Source organism: Micromys minutus (assembly GCF_963924665.1).
Source record: "Micromys minutus genome assembly, chromosome: 6".
NCBI classification, from domain to species: Eukaryota; Metazoa; Chordata; class Mammalia; order Rodentia; family Muridae; genus Micromys; species Micromys minutus.
The window spans coordinates 34,311,401-34,332,974 of record NC_137975.1 but is presented as its reverse complement, the minus strand read 5'-3'; positions in this window follow the sequence as shown (position 1 = coordinate 34,332,974).

Here is a 21,574-nt window from a genome sequence, read left to right as displayed (position 1 = left end):
AAGAAGAAGAAGAAGAAGAAGAAGAAGAAGAAGAAGAAGAAAAAGAAGAAGAAGAAGAAGAAGAAGAAGAAGAAGAAGAAGAAGAAGAAGAAGAAGAAGAAGAAGAAGAAGAAGAAGAAGAAGAAGAAGAAGGAAGAAGAAGAAGAAGAAGAAGAAGAAGAAGAAGAAGAAGAAGAAGAAGAAGAAGAAGAAGAAGAAGAAGAAGAAGAAGAAGAAGAAGAAGAAGAAGAAGAACTACATACCTGGTACTGAAAACTTAACCAATTACCCAGGGCTAGAGAATTTATGGATCTTGGAAGAGAACTTCAAACTGTCAATTTGTCTAAGCCAGCAGAATCCCGAACTACATTCTAAATATCTGTCCTTAAAACTACAGATAAACGTAGTCCTCACCCCACATCAAGAAAGTCTCTTTGCCACAGACAGAAATCAGTACGGAAAGGCACAACTAATCAGAATGCGCAGTGGTGACGTGGAGCCCAGCCTCAACTGATACATCAGGAACACAACCCTTGTACCTACAGTTCTCTATCATTGTGAAAGAAGGGACAGGAAGATTCCAAGAGCCAGATGTTCAGGGTGTTTGCTGTGAGTTTGTGTGTTCCAGTAATGTCCAAAGCTATACCCATATGGTCTTACTAATGTGACAGCCTAAACACAAACTGAGCAAGAACAATGACAGCAGACATGTTTATGTGGACAGAGGAAAGCCCGTGAGGTTTCAATCCTACACAAGCACCACAGACACCTAAAGAATACTAAACTCAGGAAACAGTTTTCTGAGAAAATAGCACTCCAATTGGCTATCTAATGCCAAATGGTCTGGTCATCCCTGAATATTATATTATATTATATTATATTATATTATATTATATTATATTATATTATATTATACTATATTTACTGAGAATGTTGTTTTATGTACTTAGAAATATAGATTTATACTAACCCATACATGTCTAAATTAATTTATAATTTATCTTAACTCATACATGAGTAATAACAGTGTACATGAATTTGAAAGAGAGCAAGAAATCATAAGTGGGAAAGTTTGGAGGAGGAAAAGGGAAGGGAGAAATGTAATTATATTATAATCTCAATAAAATAAAATTTAAAAAGAAGTTAAAGAGGAAACATGACTTGTTCAAAGCAACAATACTGAGCTACACAGTCCTGTTTAAAAACCCAGAGGCACCTTAGTACACAGCACTAAATTACTCTGCGGTGTAAATTTTCAAAGGAGACAGGATGAAGTATTATCAGTTACTCAGGTTTTAATGTTCATGAGCTAGTTGAAGGTGCACCGAAAGGATCCTCAGTAAAAGAGCATTGAGGGAAGGTTGGGATATGTTTGGCTTGTGAAATCTGATTGCATTGGGCCTCCTGTATTAGAAAGAAGACTCCAAGAGTGGGGAGGTGTAAGCTACAGAACTTAAAATTCTTACTTTGAGCTTAAAATTGATTATGAAAAGGATAAATAAGTCACTGACTTCTATGTGAATTTCTCACTTAAAAAGTCATCTGCGAATGGCCTAGTGTCCTTTCTTTCCCTATGTTATGCACAGTAATGGATTACTAAGAAAGCTAACTGAACTGGAACTTCCTATTCAAACCAGGCTGACCTCAAACTCACAGATTTTCCTACTTTCACCTATCAACTGCTGAAATTAAAGGCAAGTATCACCAAATCCAGCACAGAGATTCTTGCTTTCAACACAGAAAAGGATTTCTAAAATTATGTATAAGTCCTTGTGTAAAATTATGTATAAGTCCTTGTGTATAGGCATAGACATGTGGAATTTAAATGAAGTTATTCCACTTTGGCTAACAACTGCTTCCCCACACTCCCCTATCTCACTGAAAATCCCATGTCAGGCATGAGAAACCCCTTCTGAGTTTTTGGTCAAGGGATTTCAGGAGAGTTCTAAACTAATATGACCTGCTGTTGTCCCCCTTGGTTACTTCTGAGAGGTTGAAGATTAAGTCCCTGTTACTGAACACACCATATATTTTAAGCACAGGACATGGAGTATCTGTACTGCATCTAACCTAAAAGGTTCCTCCCTGAGGATTAGCTTTCACAGTACCAAAAGGTGCTATGCAAGCTTCCAAAGAAGGGAAGCAACTTATAGTCCTAGCCAGCTGTGTTGCCTATGAATAATAATGACCAGTATGATGCAATCACCCAAGGGTACAGACAGTGACATTCATATCTTGATAGAAACCAATGGCTCCACAATTGATCATGAAAATCTAGCCAACTACCCAGGGCTAATGAGGTCATGGATCTGAAAGAATATACTACCACCCTTACTAAACCAGCATACCTACCTTCATTCTGAGTATTTATTTTCATATGCACAGTTAAGTGTAGCTCCACCCCTCATCAAAGAAACTTCTATTTGCAACAGATAGAGACTGTTACAGGAAACCAAAACTGGTCAAAATGCAGAAAACAAGTGATCACGAGGTGCTCAGTCCCAAATGACACATTCACGTTACAACACCTACACCTAAAACTTTGGGAACATCAAGGAATAGAGTTGGAAAGATTGCAAGAGTCGGTGGACAAGGAAATATGAGATTGTTTCTCCTAGAAATGACAGGCAAGCTTCACCCATATACCTCAGTGATATGGTTACCTAAACAAGATTTGAGCAAGTACAAGTAGCAAGGGACATGAAACCTGGAAGGTAGAGTAGGAACTGGAGAGTAAAACATCTGGACTCACATAAGAAAGAAGCCAGTTGGTAGAAAAAGACCAGAAGCTCTTCCTATTCTGGGCTTCATGGAAGGAACCGCTCATGCTCAAAAACAACATGTGCTGTAGAAACAGAAATGGCAATGCTCTGTAAATGTCCTGTGAAGAACTGAAAACCTCATGGTCCAGTGTTTTGGGGGGCTTTCTCCCTCGGCTCATGCCTGAGGAGGGCTTTTCTTTTTGAAATAACAATTGTATCCATATTTCTAATCAATGAGTCTAGGAACCAGTCTAATATCAGGTGTCCTCTTAACCCAGGTCTATTTTTTTACAAAGCTATTTAAGGACCTGAAAGATGCCTCACCATTTAAGAGAGTGTGTTGAGACTTTGGTTCCCAGCACCCATATCAAGTGGCTCAGAGGCATCTGTCACTCCAGCTTTGGGGACTCCTGTACCTCTGGCCTTCACAGACACATCTATCTGTTTCCACATACTCCTCCATCCATCCATTTATCTGCCACTTGGACTTCAAACACCCTCTCTCCTCTGCCACTTTTAAGATCTCTTTGCAATCTTTGGCCTTCTTAGCCCTATTGTAGTTGTTCTGTAAGACAGAGAGGTAGACAATCATAGTTAATAGTGAATAAAAGGATCTGTGATTGCCAAGAGACAGCTATCAAAAGGAGTCTGGATTATATAGTAAATCATAACCACCCAAACTGACACAGCTTGGGAATTTACTATTATTCAGTGAGTTCTACTGTTGAGGAAAGACATGCAGATGTCTGTCTGTTCTTCAAGAGGATCATACAAGACTTCATCCATGCCATTACTCCCTTCTATCCTTGAGTAACTTCAGAGTCCTTACCTGAATTTATGAACCCTCACAGATGATCATAGAAAAGTCAAATACCAGAATTGGCATAAAAAAAAGCAGTTCCCATACCTGTGCAAGTTTGGGAGCTGACAGTATAAAAGGAAGAATGGCATCTTTTCACCAATAAGAATATTGGTTGGTTCAAGTTTGGCAATCATGACATGAAAAACCAGGGACTTATGCTTATGTAACTTGGGACTTAGGTTTATATGACTCCAAAACCTAAACTTTCCCAGGAATATGTCACAGGTCCTCTTACCAACTCCATCACAGAATGGTAAGCCATGAGGTAACATCTAGTGAACAGAGCAGGATTGGCATGAGCTTTGTTGTATGACATTTCCTGGGCAGAGATTTCCAAAGTATCTGCTCAAATAGAGAGGGCACCAACTGATGAAAGAAAGGATTCTGCACAAGTCCAGATTGGTAAGAAATTGGGTTTTGAGCATGTGTAACTCAAAGGTAGCTACATCACCAGAAAGCCCCATCTCCAACATGTCTGACTGATAGGCTGTTGTACCACTGAAGAGTTCTAGCTCCTTATTAATCTTCCATTCCCTATGAAGTCTAGCATACTCCAAAACTGTGTGGTTCTAGAGAGTGGTGAATGGAATCTAAAGGAGTGTCTGGTGCCCTTCCCACCTTCTTCCTCAAAGAAGTATTAACAGCCTCATGACAATGACCATAAGACACTGGCAGTAACTGTGATGTTTACTTATTTCATTGGAGTGATTTAGGTTCTGCAGGTCACTGCAGCAGCTCTGCTTCATGATTACAATAGTCATGTCCTGTCTGTTTGGCAAAAGTAGCTGCATCACAGTCTTCATTTGAACCCTGAGAAAAGGATGGCTTATTTAGCAAGTGAGCTCAGAAAACACCAGAGGAATGCAAATCTACAGAGGGTACACTAATGGCAAACTTACTCCTGTGAGACAACAGGAATAAATCTGTCTTCAATGTTAGGGGAAAGGTAGACCAGTTCACTCAAAAGAACTATCATCCACTTTTTTCTTTACTGGTTGAGACTACATTCAAAGCCCCTGCTCCAGCCCCCTATGGACTTGGATGGGTCAAAAGAAAGCCCCAGACAGAATCTATATTGCTCTAGAGCCTTTTTTTTTCTTCAATAATCAAGAGCTTTTAGTTTAGACAGCTAGTATGAGAAGAGTGTGCACCAAGACAATATGGACTAAGGAGGGACATCTCTATAGCTTAGGAAACAGACAGAGACAAGTTTGGGCTATTCTATATGCTATATGCTTTATGACTATGAACAGAGATTCCAGCAAAGAACACACAGTGTTTGGTGATTTTTACCCACTATATCTCTTCATCTAAAATACTTCCTCTTTTTCTTTCAGGGAAATTATTATTTGACTGAACTCAGGACCATTGCCTTAAAAGAGGTTGGATTTCATATTTTAGGCCTCTTCTTTCTTTGTTACATCATATTTCAGCAGATTTTCTGTTCCACATATTTCCTGCCAGTTGTTTGTCAGATATACAGACATGATTGTATCTGCACTAACTACATTGGCGGGAATCCTTCAAAGGACAGTTCTGTGCCTCACATTATGTTACATCAGGAAGCTTCCTGCATTGAGGCTGTAGCCATTAGTTAAGCTAAGACTCATCTGCAGAGTAAGGTGGTTACAGCCAGTTCTCATTAGTCATAATACAGAATAAAAATAGCTATACTGCTTTGTTCCCATGAGAATTAGATGGTGCCTAATATGGCTCGAGAACACAATGCAATGCATTAAAGGAAAGTCTGCTGCATTAGAACAATGAGAAAAGGAAAGGGGAACTCTGAACTTAACCCCCCACAAAAAAAAAAAAAAAAAAAAAAAAAAAAAAAAAAAACCCTGTGGTTATTTTTAACAAGATTTTAATTATTCTTTCTGGCTAACATAAAAAATAAAAAAACAGTGAGTTCCATCATGATGCCTTCACATATGTGCACTGATATACTCCATGCCCCCTCCCTCACTCCATCTGGCTCCTTTTCTTTCCCCAGTTATTTCTTGCTTCCTCTCTCCTGTTACATGGATTCTATTGTGTCTTGATTTTCTACCTTCCCTAAGTTCTCATATTTCCCTCTCATGATCCTGTCTGTAGTTTCATGATGTACAAACACACACACACACACACACACACACACACACACACACACACACACACACATATATATATATATATATATATATATATATATATATATATATAATTTTAAATCTTATTCCATATTTGAGAGGTCCTTATCAGTCTGACTTATTTCATTTAACAGTGATTCCCAGGTGCACCTTTTTTCCCCTGAAAATGTCATTTTTTTTATGCTTGCATATATGGTTGTGTATATACACCACATTTTGTTTAGTCATTGACAGATATATAGGCTGGCTCCATTTCCTAGCTATTGTGAATAGTACAGCAATAAACATGGGTGGGTGTGTTGTGTGTGATATGTTCATTTAAAAGTTCCTTGCATATATAACCCAGAGTAGTTTAGCTCAGTTACATTTCAGTTTCATGCTCAGTTTTTTGAGGGATCTCTTTCCTGGTTTCTCTAGTAGCTGCATGAAGTTTACATTGCCACCAGGAAGGAATAATGACTTCCCAGTCCCAAATACTCATCAGTGTTTGTTGTCAAACGTTTGCTCAATGAAGGCCATGTGGACTGAGGTTTAATAAAATACCAAACCAAATTTAATTTACATTCTCTTGATGGCTAAGGATGTCCTGAAGACTTTTTCATATATATATTTCATATATATATGCGTATTTCTACAAAAATAGTAAATGAGACAATGAATTGAAGAAATAATTCTCAAAGGGAACTATGATTGAATGTGCCTTTTACCAAAAGATAATTTTAAATGGGGTTGTAAAAATAGATGAGGTAGAGTTGCTTAATGATCTGAGTTACAAAGGAAAACAAATTTCACACAACAAGGTGGCAAAAATATCCAAAAATCAGCGCGGGATAGATGTGATGATGAGGAAAAAGCTGCAAGAGTATTTAAATGTTGGTTAGACTAGTTTGAATTTTATTTCATCAGTAATGGGAAATCATCAAAGATGGAATTTTGTTTAGTTCTATCATTTGAGTAAACCTCTCACTGGACATGATGAGGATGAATATTAATGGTGGTCAAGATCTGAATCAGACATTACTCTGTCCTTAGCCTCTTATGCAAAGAATGTAAAATAAGGGCTCACAGATTCACAAAAGAAGCAAGACAGCATGGCAAGAAGCCAAGAAAGTGCAGGTTGGAGAGAGAGATGCTGCCAGTAGACCACAGGATTGTGAGCAAGGAGAGGATTTCTGTGAGTCCACAGCCAGCCTGAACCTCAGGGGAAGACTTTGTTTAAAGGGAAGGGGAAGGGGGGAGAGAGAGACAGACAGAGAGAGACAGCGAGAGGAGGGAAAAGAGGGAGGAGCAGCAGAAAGGAATCATTTGGCTTGTGTTTGAGAAATACCCATACCCCCAAAGATTTTTCATTTCTCCTCTCCCCTTTCTTCACTTGTTTCCTGCCCTTAAGAAGCTGATACCAAGTAGTGCTTACCGGTAGGAATTTGATATGGATGCCTACTCTGGCTCTGCCAGAGTCATACTGATACAGATGAGGATGCTTACAGCTAACCATTGGAGTGAACATGGGGGTCCCAATGAAGAAGCTAGAGAAAGGACTGAAGGAGCTGAAAGGGTTTGCGACCTCATAGGAAGAACAATATTATCAACCAACCAAACTCTCCAGAGCTCCCAGGAACTAAAACACCAACCAGTAAGCACACATGGAGAGACCCATGGCTCCTGTTGCATAAGTAGCAGAGAATGGCAGTGTCTGGCATCAATGGGAGGAGAGGTCTTTGGTCCAGTGAAGGCACATTTTCCCAATGTAAGGGAATGCCAAGGCACTGAGGTAAAGAGAGTGGTTAGGAGAGAATGCACCTTCATGGAAGCAAGAGGAAGGAGAGAAGAGGGGGAGAAAGGGAATAACATTTGATATACAGAGAATATCCAACAAAAATGGGGGGAAAAAGAAGCTTTCGTGATAGTCAAGTGTCATTCTTATACTTGTCACCCCAGCATGCCAAAAACAGGGGTGATGTAAACTCCAGGCCACCCTGGCCCTTGAGCAGTGAGTTGCAAGCCATCGTGAAACCATGTCTCTAAACAACAGCAAAAGAAGCTATAGTGCATGACCATTCCAAGAAGCTTTCCCCCTATGGTGCCGGTGTAGATTAAACAAGCGGAGACTGCTGCAGCATCAGGAAGAAAGAACAGTCAGTCAGGTAAGAACACAGCCCCCAAGTCCTGCTCTCCTGGGTCACTTCAGGATGACTTTGTCTCTCCATCCCATAAGTAGCTCTGGAAGCATGGTTTTCCTGAATCCAAGATTATGGGAGCAACTCCTTCCTTGATATATCTTGGGGATACGCTAGTCAAGTAGTCTGCAGAATTCAGCAACTATAGCCTGGCTCTTCTGGTCTTTGTGATCTTCTCTTTATTAATTGCTACTTGAATTACATTTGAGTTGGCACATGTGTCCTGCTGCATCTATTATTAGTCCCCATAGTGACCTCAGGAAACAGACACTCATATTAAGAAGCTGGGACTGATTTGTTTATTTATTTTAGGATCTCAGAAGAATGAAAGTTTATGTTACCAGGAGAGAATCCCTGTCCAACTGCAGTGCTGGCAAAAAGATAAAGAGACAGGAATAGAACGTGTAGTAGAAGAAAAAAAGCACACTGTGATGAGCTGGGTGCTCAACTGGTAAAGTGTTTTCCTTGCAACTGTGTGGGCATGAGTTCATATTCAACCAGGACATCAAAGCAAGGTGTGATGCTGCCCACTTATAATACCAAAGTGGAAACAGATGGAGCTCTAAGAGTCACTGGCCAGCCAGCCTACTTAGCAACTTTCAGGTCAGTGAGGGACTCTGTCTTTAAAGAGAGGTAGAAAGATGCCCAAGGTTGTTCTCTGACCTCCACATGCTTGTCCACACAATTCATGCACACACTCAAGTGCACACACACACACACACACACACACACACACACAAGACTGTTGCTGAACTTGTGCCGTGCCCACTTACTAATGAGAAACAGCAACTGCTATTTGTACTTGTTCCCTTTCTTTTGATTCCTGCTACCTTCCTAAGAGTCCCAGTGACCACTCATGTTTTCCCATCAGGCATGGGTGTGAAAGAATTAGGTTCGCCCCCTCATGATTCAGTGGCCAGTGGGCTTTAATGTGCTTCTGTGGTAGACATGAAGATTTCCTAGAAACAGGGATAGATGCTGGGGACAAACGGGAATAATAGCACAGATGGCATGTCTACCCTCCAGAGACCTGTTCTCTGTGGATTGTACTGACTGAACTAACTCCTCCTCCTACAAGCTGGCTGGGTTTGTGTCTCGTCCCAGCAGGAGGTCTGAGAGAGCCAACCTGTGCTGAGAAGAGTTTCTCTCCTACTTCCATCCTAGAGGCAGCCACTGACTGGCTCCTTTTATGTCCTATCGTGGAACATGTTTCTACAAGCCCCTCTCTCTTTTAGATTCTTGTGAAAAACACTGAGATACTCTGTCTTCTTCTCACCCACAAGGACTCTAACATTCCCTGTTTACGTATGTCCATCTTAGTCTTACTTTACATGTGTCATCTTTTCCCTGAGGCACCTTCACTGATACAGTAACTCCAGAATCCAAGTTACGAATGGACTGGTGCCTGTAGGGGGTTAGGACCTCCAGAAGAGAGACTGGCCTCTTGAGAGGCCCGACACACTTACTCATGGCTTCTACTACTCTTTCCTCCTCTACACATGCTCATGGGTAAATACACTCTACAGTATTTCTTTAATGAACTCCAAGTTTGCAGAAGAAAAGAAAGAGGTAGAGAAGAAAGAGAAAGAGAAAGAAGAGGATGGACAAATCTTTACTATCAGGAATATATACCCTGCTATTGGAAGAGTCAAAAGACTTAACATTTGCCAACACATAAAGCAAGTCTGCTTCTGACTATTGCCTACACTGTGAAGGGAGCATTGTGAGAAGGTGTGGAGTAGATGGGGTTGAAACTGGTTTTAAAAGGTTGGTCCAACAGTCCCTCATGAAAAGATAATAGGAAGGCATTGAAAAGGTGGAAGCAATGACCCTTGTTACTGATGACATATAAGAAATAAAAAGAAGAAGAAAAGAACCGAGGATGCTCCTCAGATGTCTACCTGAGGGATTTAGCAAAGAGCTCTGCATGTGGTAGATATGAAATAGGACCATGTCCTCAGGCATGAGTCGAAAACTCTGGATTTGTCTTCTTCTTTGGGTAAGGAGATGTTAGTTACCAAAGCTTAGCATTCTCATTGGTTTATTTTCTGCCTGGAGAAACTTCCCCAACAACAGGGGTGAGTACTCACAACACACTACATGGCCAGCTAAGCTGAAGACTTACACAGCCCTCTGCAGAAAGTCTTTGTACTAAGCCTTGCTGCTAATGTTGTAATTTGTAAGATCTCGAAGGCAGTCCATTCCCTTTAGGAATGTTTAGGAGCTAAAATAATGGTGTATTTATATAACTAACATCTCCTGCCTTTCAGTGAGTAGGAGAAATATGTATAGTCACACTTAGTCCATGTAGGAGAGATTGGGTAACCATCCCTCACACTCAGATAGACTTGTCTAGGAGTGCATACACACACACACACACACACACACACATGCACACTCACATGTACCTGCACAAACTTCTATACACACACTTAAAAGCAAGAGAAGTAGAAGAAATGGGGTAGGGGCAGGGAGGAAGCCGATACCTATAATGAAAGCTATCAAACAGCAAAGAAAACTGTACTCCTCATCCCCAGATTTGTCCTCACCCTGATGCTATTTTTAAGCCCCTCCTCATCGCACTGTTGATTCTAACTGCTATTACCTCCCAACATCTACATCAGAGACAGTAATTGGAAACAGAGGATGCTCTCCCCACCTCCCACCTTGCTAGACCTCTGAAGAAGACTCTACCACCGCAGCTTAGGAAGCTGTGGAAACCATGGGCTTTCAGTCAAGGGTGTCCCTTGCAAGTGTATCTGCTGTCAGACTGTGCCAGCTACACAGTAACTTGTTTGCAAAGCTGAATTAACATCCTCCCCAAGGACAACCTGCTGTTTGAAATAATGTATTTTATTTCAAAATAATGCTCTGTCCACAAGCTCACCCCACTCCTATTTTAAGATCCGAATCTAATAAACAGTGCAGTCTGCCCAGCCATGGTTTGCTTACTTCTTGCCCCATCTCCTTTTTCTGTCTTACTATTTTTAGCCACGCGTTTATCCACAAGAGTGAGTCTGAGAGCAGACAGATGTGGATTTGGGACAGATAGATCATGGGTTGAATTTATGCTCAAAGGATGAAAAGCAAAACAGCCCTTTTGTTTTCAAAGGAGCATTCAGATGCGTGAGCAAACTGCCTATTTGAGGCAACCTTTAGTTACATTGTTCACGTTATAGAGCTGCGTTTGTATAGCCGTGCGCTTACAAACTTCACAGACAAGCTCTGTACAGATTAGGAGCAGAATGAAAAGCACGGGATTCATATATTAAATGACCTGCTGTAAACTTCACCTCTACCCCTGCTGTTTAGTCCATTCCAGACAGGGCTCTTAACCTCTTGAGACTGGGATTCCTGTTTAGAAAATCAACAGCCGGATTGAGTCAACAAAGCACTTTCTAGCACTAACAGCCTATGACTTGCTCTCGGATCTAATTTAATCCCTCATTTTACGCCAGAAGCCAACATACACAAAGGCAAAATCCACCACATGGTGCTACAGTGATGAATTTAGAAACAGACATTTGATAAGCGTTCAATAGTTTACTTTGTATTAACTCCAAGTTTGTGTGTGTGTGTGAGTGTGTTGTATATATGTGTCTGTTGTGCGTTTGGGGCACATGCAGGTGCATATGAGTGTGGGGTGTATGTGTGGTGTGTGTGGTGTGTTTGTGTGGGGTGCATGTATGTGCATATGAGTGTGTGGTGCATGTGTGTGGTATGTAGTTTGTGTATGTGTGCATATGTGTACTTTGTCTTAGATTTGAAGATCTCAAAATAATAGAAAACAATACCCATGGGCCTGAATCTATCTTTGTGTGACTTTTACATCATTTTGCTAGAAGTTCTGTCCTCGGGACATGTGGAAACATAAGACGCCCGTTTCATGGACAAGAACTTGGGAGCCATACTGGCTAGAACATGAGACCTGGGAACGTAAAACTGGGAACAGCTGATTCAGAACCTGAGAGCCTGAACAATAGTAGACATCGTACTGACATTTGGATCTTAAGTATTTCTCAAGTTTTCTTAGTGACAAATGACTTACATACAAAGCTGGTGATTAACTGTCATATTTTGTGTTTTATTTAATTAAAGACCATTTTTGAAGTCACTCACTGCTTAGTATAATGGCTTTATTGTGGCTTTGCTTTAATTTTACTGTGGAAATAAGATTATACCAATTTCCTTAACTTTAGAAGTCTTTGAGTGGAAAACTCTTTTGCAGGCATACATACTTGGTAATAAGTTTGACAATAAGATTGTGTTTCTAAATATCATAGGTCCCTATCACATGAATCACACTGTTAAGAAACAACACTAAGAAAATGTGCTCAAGACAAAAATCAAAATTTCATCCAATGTCAAAGGCAGTTCTGCAGTTTATTGCTCAAAACATACAGCATTTATCCAGAATACTTTGTTCCTGAATAAAATAAGTATCAGAATGTCACTGCACTGGAAGTAAATTATGTATGTTATAGATTAATCAGATGTATTGTGCCACATTCATAAAATGAAAGACTATCCAAGGTGTGTTTCATAGGGTTTTTGGAGGGGAAGCTTATAACAGATAAAAATGTTCGTCTCTAGTTAAAAGTTGCAAAACTTCTTAAACCTTCTAGTCCCTATTTTCTATGTGTATGAAGCTCTGAAGAATAAATCATATAACACTGTAGTGTCGGGGATGGAGAGATGACTTAGGGGTAAAAGTGCTACATGAGCATGAAGAACTGAGTTCGGATCCCAGCATCCTCCACACGCCCATCACCCTAGACTGTTGGGGAGGAGACGAGAAGATAGCTGGGGCTCGAGCCTACCAGTAAGTTCACCAAGACCCCTGCCTCAGGGTAATAAGCCTGACAGTGACAGAGCAGACTTTATCTAACCTCCCTGTGTGCAAACAGCTACACACACCCACTGCCATACGTATCTATACACCGCCCCACACACACACCACAACGCAGCCCACACACCCCACACACACCACACACACACACCCCACACATCCTATAGACACAACACACACCCCCACACACACCCCACACACACCCTCACACACACCCCCACACACACACCCCACACATACCCCTCACACACACCTCCACACACTCCACACACACCCCACACATACCCCACACAACCCCCACACCAAAGAAATATGGAATCAATTTGGAGCAAAATGTTTTCCTTTACTTTTAATGCTACCCTGCTGTTATTAGGAGAGGTCGCACTCTTCATAATGATTTGTTCTCATCTCCCTTACTTTTGCCTCTTAGCTCTGTGTTATCCTTACCATAACTCATAGGATGCTAATACTGCATTATTCCGTTTCTTTTTACACTTAATGCTAAAAACGTCATTCTTGAATTACAGTTAAAATTTGGGATCAAGAATAGATTCGTCTCTGGTTTGTTTTTCTACTTACTGAGGAAGTATGCTTATCTGAAACTGAGTCAATATGAATCAACTTGCAAAATACTGTAAGTCACCGATGCTACAAGTTCAAAGCTGATGTCACTCCCATTGATAATGGGAAAATAAGGACACCTACTCACACTTTGGCTTAATTTCTGGCCCTTAAGTATTGTGGAGGCACTCAGCCCCATCTAGGAGAGCCATGAGCCTAGGGCAAGGAAAAGGAATGGCAAAGTTTGGCCTTTATGTGTAAAAGCCATGAGATTTTGTGATGGGCCCTGGCTCTGTTTTCTGGTGTGAGAGAAGTGGGGGGGGGGGAAGAGATGCTTGATCTGAACACAACTAGCTGAAAGAAGAGGGGCATAGCTATGAACTGCACAATAATAAATATATCCATGCACTGATACTATGGTAGAGTTCATAATGTGCTTGCCTGGTGGTTCCATTTCACTGTCTAAGCATCCACTGGCTGCTAGGACTATTGACTGCCACAGGCTCATATCAGCTTCTCCTCTCCAACCATCTACTGACTGGAGTCTAGCCTGAGCTACTTCTCCCCTTCTCACCAAAGTCTCTGGCTCATATCTCTCACTGACATGAAATCACAACCTTCCAGCTCCACTGCTTCCTGTCATACTTTTCCATCTCGGGGATTCCCTTCTCAGTAGATTGCAGGCACCTCAGCCTCTGGCACGGCCCTGCTTCTAGAGAGATCATCGAAAGATGGCTATTTGGTTTGGGGAAATAATTTTATTTCCTATGTGCATTGCACAGTATCTGAGAATGAATATTTATTTGTCTTTGGATCTGTGCATATCTGGTAGGCTGATTCACTATCAGGTGATGGTGCAGATAACTCAGCCCTTCTATTCTTCATGGTTGAAGAGTCCAGGTCCTGGACTGCCAGAGTCTGGCACACTGCCCACTCATAAATGGCTCTGATCACCGTGTTCCTTCTGAGAAGGAAAAACTCCCAAAGCATGACAAACCTAGTAGGAATGGGATGTGAGTTCCTAAAGGAGACAGTGTTGGAAGATTCTGTGTATGGTGTCTGTATCTGGCATGTTTCTAAACAAAATAAAGCATCTGGACTTTACCTATTTAACTATTCTTCCTCTGCAAAGCATTCTTCATACCGCTTCTCTGAATTGGACCCACACCTTTCAGGGCTTGTGTGCTCCTGTCTTCCAGCCCTTAGATCATCCCAAACTCCCCTTGACTCAGAAAGCTCATCTTCCTCCAACATCATACACCTGCAGTGGCTGAGATCATCTCTGAGTACCACTCATGTTACAAGGTTACATGTTACATTGGCCATTGGACCCTTATATGTGTCCTTTCTCTCTAATGCCCCTGGGTGTCTGTGTGTTCCCCTTTCTTAAGTCCTACCCCTGGTGTCTGTATAAATGTAACCCTTCTCTCTAAATTGTGTCTAGGACATCTTTATGTGTGTGTCCCTTCCCTCTAGCTCCTCTCTCCAGGGGTCTATATGTATATGTCCCTACACTCGTGAGAAAGGGTTTATGCTTTATAAGGAATCTGTTCTCAATCTGTGGGTAATGACTCCTTTGGCAAGCCTCTATCTCCAAAAATATTTACACTAGGATCCATAACAGTAGCAAAATTATAGTTATGAAGTAGCAATTGAAATAACTTTATGGCTGGGGTTCCTCACAACATAAGGAACTGTCTTAGAGGGTCGCAGCATTAGAAAGGCTGAGAACCAGTGGCACAGAATCTTCAGAACGGCACAGAACAGAAATATTTATTAGCAAATGTTTGTTAATGGAACTGACATGGACATTTATTACATTTAGCCGTCAAAATAGTCTGTTTTAATGTTAGTATCAGGATTTTGTGAGCTACTTCTAATTAAGATATTTTCCTGCCTTTAGGAATTACAGGATGATTGCTGGAATTGGCAAGAAGCTGTTGTTTTCTTAAAAGCAGAAATATTACACGTAAGCTCAAGGAGAGTTCAGCTCTTGTAGCTGAAGTCCTGATTTTTCCCTTAGACACAATATGGGATGCTCAAAATCTGAGCTAAGTTCAAGGAGAGATTTGCTTTTGCAGTTCCGCTGTTATTGTTATTGCTTACAGAGCACTTTAAAGATTTTATGTTTCTTAAGCTGTGTGTACAAGTGTGTACATGTAGACAGATACACATGAAGGCTAGATGGGGCCAGGCCCCCGGAGCTGGAGTTACAGGTGGTTGTGAACCATATAGTGGTGAATGCTGAGACCCAAAGTCCAGTCCTCTGCAAGAGCAGCAAACTCTTGAAGCATTAAGCCAGCTCTCTGCTTTTGAAGTTCTTGAGGATCTCCACCATGGTGGTGGTAGTACCCTACCTCTGACTGGATGCCTTCTGAAGTATCAGAATAGTCAGTCTGCCACAGTTAAACCAGAGCATGGTACAGAATTACCATAGGAGAGTAAGCTTGATCCCTGCCCATGAGACACAATATGGACATTGCCAAAACTGAGTTCACGGTGGACACTTGGTTGGCCCAAAAGTCCTGCCTACTTCACATGAGAACTGTGTGACACCATCAACTAGAGGGCAGCCAACGTGGTTGCCAGGCCCTGGGGAGGACTAAACTACCTAGGAGGGATCTGTGAGATGGCATTCCTCAGCACAAGTCCTGGGAAGGGGCTCAGCCTGCCCACCCTGCATCTATAGAATTATGGCCAGCAAGTGACAGCAAAGAGTACTCTCACATTGCTACCACAGGGATATCCCATCACTACTTTTCTTCATCATTTAGTGTTAGAATCACTGTACTGGGGGATAGTCAGGAGGTGTGGGTTGACACTCTATTAGGTTCTAAGGATGCATGACATTTCCAGGTACCTGCTACCCTGGGACCTGGTTGCCCCCAGGTTTCCCCCTTTGCATGTGTCCCAGAGTCTCCAAGGCACTGCAAGCACAACATCAAGACATATTCTCACACCCCAGTGCAGTTGGCTAGGCATTACTGGCACTGCTAGGACAGGGCAGAGGCCACAGAAGAGAGGGCAATTCATCTTTCCCTCTCTGCTCCTATGCTGTTACTAGATTTCTGATCCCAGACCAAGTGTGTGCCTTCCATCACTTATAATACAAATCTGAAGGCTAAATAAGGCGATACCAATCAATTGCATTTGTTCTTCTCAAAAAACCTAGATAGACTCCTCCTGCCCGGACACAAGGAGCAACAACCTACTAAACAAACTATGACTCAGTAATTTTCCTGAAGCGCAGATTGTCTGTCCCTAAAAGATAGTTTTACCAGCAGCGCTGCCTGCTAAGATCCAGTTTCATCCCACTTATATGGGAATATACTGTTTACCCATCGAAGCGGTTTGGGCTGGGGCCCAGAAGTACTGAGACAGGCCAGTAAAGGCCCTTAAAAGGGCAGGAACAGAAAAGCCCAGGAGACAGATAAAAGTCAAAATTCTAGCAAAGAAAACACTTTAAAAGTGATTAGGAAGGTGTTATTCTTTGCTAGATACATGGATGATACCATCTTAATATAAAAAAAAAAATTCTGAGTTCAACACAGGGCTATTATACAAAAGGTTTCTCTCTCTCTGTCTCTCTCTCTCTCTCTCTCTCTCTCTCTGTCTCTCTCTGTCTCTCTCTCTGTCTCTCTCTCTCTCTCTCTCTCTCTCTCTCTCTCTCTTTGTTTGCTGTATAGAGAATTTAAAGGTTTTTTTTTTATCTGAAACATATTCAGTAAGTAAGGTTCAAGGATTTAAACGATACACTTTCCATTAAAGTTAGAAAAACAAAGCAAAACATCTGAACATGAGTGTTTGGACAGGCGTTTTTAAAGCAAAGCTAAACACAATAATTTTAAGAATCTGAAGGGTCCTTGTAAAGGATACAGTTCACACCCATTATTCCCTAAACATGGTTATTTAGTATAGATAAGTAATCTGCCCTGGCTGCCACCTCGAAGAAGATGCACGGCCATCACCCCCAAGGATATCAGTCCAAACAACCATTTAATGCATACATATGTATCTTTAGAGTTGTGACTGTCCATACATTACACACTCACAGTAATCTCATGCATCCTTTTATATTTGTTTTATATTGCATATACACGGCAAAAAAAAGCCATATAGAAAAACATATACACCTCGGCAAAAAAAGCCATATAGAAAAACATATACATCTCATGCCATTGCTGTTAATATAGATGTAGATGTGCTGGCTCATTAAGTATGTTATGAATGACTTCTGTATTTCCTATGGCACTTAGCAGACATCATGTATGTATGTTGATCAGCTTTTGAGAATTAGTAAGTTAAAGCCAATCATCTTTTAGGGTTCTCAATATGCCAGGTTTGCTGCTTAAGACAGCACCTAGGAAGCAGCAACAGGGTTTCTAGTCTCCACATGGGTTCTATTCTACCTCCATGCCTTCTGATGAAGAAATGGAAACATAGCCACCAAGGGTGACAGTGCATCAGTGGAATTTCTGGAAGCACACTTTGTCATCGGGGCTTTTCGTGTGAAACATACGCTTGCTTATCTTTTTGTACGAAAGTATTATCTTCCCCAAATTGACTGTGACCTCGTTGAGGACAGATGAAGTCGTTCTTTTCTTGTACACGCGTACTCTCAGTATTTACTTCCTTACCAACTTAACCATGGTATTAACTAGTTTAAAAAATATTATGAGAATTAGAGAACATGATGATCTTAAAGCCTTCCCAGAAAGGGGGGTCTAATTCACTGCTGATGATAGGCAGCCTCATAAGGCCCCAAAAGCAAGGTTGCTGAGTCAAGGTTAGGAAAGAGACAGGGCTCCAGCTGACACTCTCCTGGGACGCGTGGCTTAGGAACTCCTTGCAGATAAGTTTGGCTCCTATGAAACTGCTTTACTCGACCATATGCAGAGATCTCATAAGGCTAAAGAGAGAGACACACAAGATGCCACACAGCCTAGGTCTTAAATGTTTGTGTCTCTGAAACTCTAGCCCCAAGCTTTACAACCTTTACTTAGTGTACCTCAGGGGAATGGAGATGAAAGTTTCCCCTGTACCCCACTGAAATCACAACCCACAGAAACCAGGAAGAGAGCGCAGGTCTGTATTGCACCTCTGCTGCACGACTTTCAGTAACCAAACGAGCCATTCAATGACTTTCCAAACTGACGGAGTAACACAACCAAAGCCCTGCAGTGATGCAAAAAGGAAATGTGATTAAAACGAATCCATTCCTTGTCTTAAAACTAGAAGATATATTATTAAACATAGTCTCAAGTCTTGGATTCTTCCTTAGTTTTATCATGATCTTTTAAATTATCAGTTACTTCCTTTGATCTAGCTTTTGGACTGAGCACTTAAACTGTCTCAGGACAAAGTGAAAAAAATTCCACGCAGACGTGTGAGAAGGACATGATCATCAAAGGGTAGTGATACCCACTGAAGCCTGACATGACCACCAACTTACTTTTCAAAAGAATAAACTGAGTTATGGAGATACGAAGATCCTTGAAGTCACAAATCAGAATAAGGAATTAGATGACGTTTTGTCTGAGATTGCATCCAATATTTTGTGTTCTATAGCCAGCATGATCCTTTATAAAGTAATTATAAATAAATACTCTACCACAGCATTGTAGTCTCAGAAGAACCAAAGAACAAGACAGATGGATAATTCATCACCAACTCTTTTATTAATAGCACTTAAATTAGGATAAATTTAGAACTCTTTCAAAACGCTCTTCAAATTAATAAATATTTAACCTATTCTTAGTCTTGATTCATTGGTTACAGAACACTTCAAAATAAATTAAGAAGTATATGCTGTGCTAAAGTGAGTTCCAAATGACACTGTTATAGCAAAATGCAAATGCACCTTCGGTTTGCTGATGATGCTTTAATTATGCAAAACCTCTACTGGCAAAAAGTAACCTGACACCACAGCCTTCAAATGCAGATCCTTGGAGACTAGGTTCCTCTCCAGACCTGCTCTCTTCATCTGTGTGTTTAATATCATTTACAGGAAGAAAAAGTATCATGTGTTCAGTTGTTTGGGGGAAAGAAAACTGATACTTTTTAATAGATTCTCAAAAGAATCCAAGATTCAGAGAAGGTCAAGAGCTTCTGTCCTGGAATATAAATAGAAACAGAAGCAGTGCAAAATGTCATCTTCCCCAACTCAAAGTTAATCCTGCCCAGAGTTTGCTGCAATACCTCCAGAAATATCACGCAACCTGTCCCTTCACAGTCGATCCCTAAGGAAAATCAGTTTTTCCTACAATTTCATGCAGCCCTTGGGCTGAATTCCTGCACCTTACAAAGTTGTTCCAAATTTTAACACTTTGTATTTACAAGTCTGAACTTGTGTCCACATTTTCACCTCTAAATCGCCTGTAGACAATGTCATGCTCTCCCCTCTGCCTGGCTCTGCCTGGTTCATACGACCTGCTGAAAAAGAGCCTCACGAGAGTCCAGTGCCTTCCGGATATTAGCAGACCAGGTATAAACAGTGGTTACCATCCTCGCTGGTGAACACAAACCACAGTTTAATTTCTTGTAACCAGTCTGTGGATATGAACCTGACATTCTAGCATTCTGTGTATATTAACAGGGAAATTCCACTGCATTTGTGTAATCCCAAATTAAAAAATAAATAAAAATAAGAGAGATAGAAGGTCATTGAAGGGTCAGATTTACAGGAAAATAGGATTCTTATAAGAACAAATAAGAAAGAAATTTCCATAACTTATTTTCACAGTTATTAGATCTTTCAGGTTTTAAAAGCCCAAGCCCCACCACACACACAGTCTTTCTACCCCCCCCCCACACACACACACAGTCTTTCTACCCCTCCCCCACACACACTGCTGCCTATGGATCAGGATGTAAAGCTCTCAGGCACTGCTTCAGTGCCATGCCTGCCTGCTTTCCACCATGATGGTCACAGACTACTGTAGTTCGAAATAAAAACGGCTCGTATAAGCTCATAGTGAGTGGCATTATTTGAAATGATTAGGATTTGTGGCCTTGGTGGAGCATGTGTGGTCTTACCAGGGCAAGTGTGTCACTGGGAGTTTGAGGTTGTGGGCTTTAAGGTTTCAGTTTAAGCCAGGCCCACTGGCTCACTCTCCCTACCTGGGCCTGCGGATCCAAATGTAGAACTGTCAGCTTCTTCTCCAGCACCATGTCTGCCTGCATGCTGCCATGCTTCCCACTGTGCTGATAACTAAACCTCTGAACCTGTGAGCAAGCCCCAATTAAATGCTTTCCTTTATAAAAGTTTTCATGGTCATGGTATCTTTTCATAGAAATAGCAACCCTAACAGAAAACAACTATCCCTCTAAAACTGTAAGCAAACCCCCAATTAAATGCTTTCTTTTCCAAGAGTTGCCTTGGTGGTATGTGACAAACTACTCCCAGGGAGAGTCTATAAACATATCTACTCACCCCAGATAAGAAACAACCATAGGCTAAAGTACAAACACCATGAAGGCCAACTTGGTGAACCAATAGATTGTACTGGGGTTACTTAGAGGAATATGGATGACGGGTTACAACAGACTGCTGGAAAGGGGAATAGAATGGTGACCCCACCGGGTAGACTCACTAGAGGGATTTAAGAGGGAAAATTACAGCAAGGCTGTGTGATATTAGGAACAATTCTTTACAGAAGGAAACTGAAGGATAAATAATGAACATGATAATAACAGGACAGTTCACCCAGAGGGACAGCAGAGAGAGCAGAGTGTGTAGACACAACATGCATAAAAACAACAGAAGCAAAACAGGCTACATGTGGAGTCATCTTCTAAATCATTTGCTTCTAAATCATCACTCAAAAAAGCAGCACCAGAGGGGTAGGTGAGTTTGAAAGAAAAGTCCACATTTAGGGAGAGAAGAACAAATAGGTTATGTTGCCAGAAGTTCTGAAGAATGAACTAAAGTTGATGGTAAGAAGTTTAAAGGGAGACAAGTCAATGTGTTTGTGTGCATATTTCTTAACAAGATAGGTAGTTAGATAGATGATGATAGATGGTAGGTAGGTAGATAGATGATAGATAGATACATACATACATACATAGCTATATAGATACATAGCTATATAGATACATAGACACATAGATTAGATACATGCATACATACATACATACATACATACATACATACATACATACATGATTAAATGGACTTAAATAATTGGTAAAATATAACTGAGGTTTTTAGAGTTTCAGGTGAAGCATAAAATGGAGCACTATACTCCCCCAGGACT